Source organism: Hipposideros armiger, unplaced genomic scaffold, assembly GCF_001890085.2.
Source record: "Hipposideros armiger isolate ML-2016 unplaced genomic scaffold, ASM189008v1 scaffold_394, whole genome shotgun sequence".
NCBI classification, from domain to species: Eukaryota; Metazoa; Chordata; class Mammalia; order Chiroptera; family Hipposideridae; genus Hipposideros; species Hipposideros armiger.
The window spans coordinates 1,173,867-1,176,481 of NW_017731744.1; the positions used below are offsets into that span (position 1 = coordinate 1,173,867).

Sequence of the window (2,615 nt, forward strand, 5' to 3'; positions counted from 1 at the left end):
AGATTTTTTTTGAATGCCATTTATCTACTAACACGTTGTGCATTAGACCTGCATAATCTTACAACCTTAGGGAAAAATAAAAATGTTTGACATATCCTAAGATTCCTTTCCAAGGTCAAAACAAGAAATCCCACTCCATAATCAAGAGACATGCATTTTAGTAACATCAGATGTATTTTTCTCTTTTCCCTTATCAAATAGTGACTCTTCCCACACTCTTGGTTTGAAGTCTAACTCTTTTTGTCTAGAATAGGGGGGTAAGGGAGGGTGATGAAATGTTGAAACAGTTGAACATCCCTGTCCATCTTCTCCAAAGTCTTTTATATTCTAGCAGATCTGTGCAGTCTTTTCTTTTTTTCACATGACACTCTAGGCCTAGGCCTGAAATAACTGGGAAAAGAGATGAGTATCAGAATTTCTCAGCAAGAACTAAATAAAACATAGATCTCCTTTAGCATAATTAGACTGAAGGTGGAGTGGGAAGGATTGGAGAAAGGAGAAAAGAAGGGACTGTATTTAAATAAATATGAATAAATTTATTAGATACTTTTCACAATCAGATTGCTCCCCCCAAAAAAGGTCATTTTCTATCTTTCTAAGGGTGTAAGCCTTAATGAAAGGAAATCTTAGTCACAAATTTGAAGAAATTACCCCATGATAAGTTTACATGTATTTGAACTGAAAAATTGTTAACCACGCTTTTGCTCTAAGATGTGTGAGGGCCATTCAGAGACTGGAGGGTCTCTGGATAGACACACAAACAAATATGTGTATATCTAGAGCCCCGCACATTGTAATAAACACAGCTGCATTTATTTGAGTATGTGATCCCATGTACATGTAAAAACATTCAAACAAACACACTTGGTAGATTTATTTGATTATGTAATGGGACAATTATTCAAATAAACATGCTCAGTGCAATTATTTGAATCTCATATTGCATGTTCATCAATCACAGCACTAAAAAAAGAAGGGGGAAAAACACCAAAGAATTTATGTGGGAAAAAAATTATATATGTGAAAACAACCTTATTATAGATTTTATAGGGTTAGCCAAGGTTATGGCTCCCTCCTTAACTGTAACTCAACTATTCTGTATTCAATGACATTTGTTTCTAATGATTAACTGGTTCATTCACTCGAACATATCAGAATGCCCACAACATTCAGATTCATATAATAGCAAACTTTACAAACCTACATTGGGTAGAGATGTGAAATCTCTATATTCCAAGTGAAGAATAGTTCTTTCTAGACATCTTATATCAAGGGGACACTGGTCAAATAATTATCGCTTTAAATGGCACTTCCATAATTTAAAAAAAAATTTACACATACAACAAAACATTCCTACATTTCAAGGCATAAAAAAATCACAAGTGACTCATCTGATCATTTTATATATTAATAAATATTACGACATATATGTGAACACATCACAAATCATATAGGTGTACCAAGAGGCAATTTATGGCCTCCCTTAAGTATGTACTGACATAACCTAATATACTAAAATGGGGAGGGGTGTTTAGTCACTGAAATATGCATCGTGTAACAAAGATAAAGAAAATACATGGCTTGTGCCCATCATAAAAAAGATTCAGACTGAAGGCTTAGCTTTGGTTTTTATTCAATTAAATTGTTAAACTGTGCACAGTGATTTTTTTTTTTTTTAGAACTTGAGACATTTGTGATGTTGGCTGTTTAAATCTTTGTTACCTTCGCTGTGAATTGAAATTGTACATATTTAGTAAATCATGCAGACAAAACAAACTTTTTAGACAATATTTTTATTGGAGAGTTTTCTTTTCCTGTATCCATGTTTAAAAAAAAAAAGGACCTCCTTTCCCAAAATAAAAAATGTCAATACTAAATTTAAAGAAGTATAAAGGAATGATTGCTTCCTTTAGAGCTAAATATTTAAATAAACATGGAGATAATTGGCAACATGTTCTTTTGGGCTAATAGGCCGTGTCCAATTTTTTGGGTCTGATGTTTCAGAGGGCCTCTGTTTCAGGGTTGAAGATGATATATTAATCTCTGAATTAAACAAATGCTATTAAATAACAGAAATAAATCAATCCCTCAGTCTTTATTTGTATATGAAATACGGAATTAGTCAAAGGAATGACACTGAGATGATATGATGCTCAATATACCACAAACTAAAACTCTATTAAAACATCGTCTACCACCTATAATCTAGTATGACATGTTACAACACTCCAAAATATTGAAAATATAAAATGAACACTACTGTTCCCATTTGGCCTTGAGATGAATATGACAAAGATTCTAATAATTTTAGTCAAAGAAAGTGATGAGTAAAATATACATGAAGATTAAAGTGGTGACAAATGATCTTTTAAGTATTCTAATTGGTCTTTCTCATTCAAATCCTTGATTCTACAGAAATTGCAAATCCTGACGATCCTGATTTCTAAGTGCACCCAGTCAGCTTTCTCTCTTTCACTCCACAGAATATGCATGTTAGATTTGGAACGAAGACTAAGCCCCCAAAATGTTAAAAATAGACTACTGCCCTGGCAGGAAATTTAGCATTGGCAAGCATAGAACTCAGAAGGAACTGATCTAACATAAGGAAACATTCA

The 2,615-nt window shown here is 33.0% G+C and overlaps 1 protein-coding gene across 1 annotated transcript in view; it reads left to right on the forward strand.

The window, feature by feature from the left end:
• ZEB2 (zinc finger E-box binding homeobox 2) overlaps positions 1-1,956 on the forward strand; it is a 132,558-nt gene extending 130,602 nt beyond the window's left edge. Inside the window, exon 10 of the mRNA XM_019663534.1 lies at positions 1-1,956. This exon is cut by the window's left edge and continues 3,667 nt beyond it. The gene's annotated coding sequence lies outside the window, so the exon portion shown is untranslated.
• The last annotated feature ends 659 nt before the right edge of the window (positions 1,957-2,615 follow it).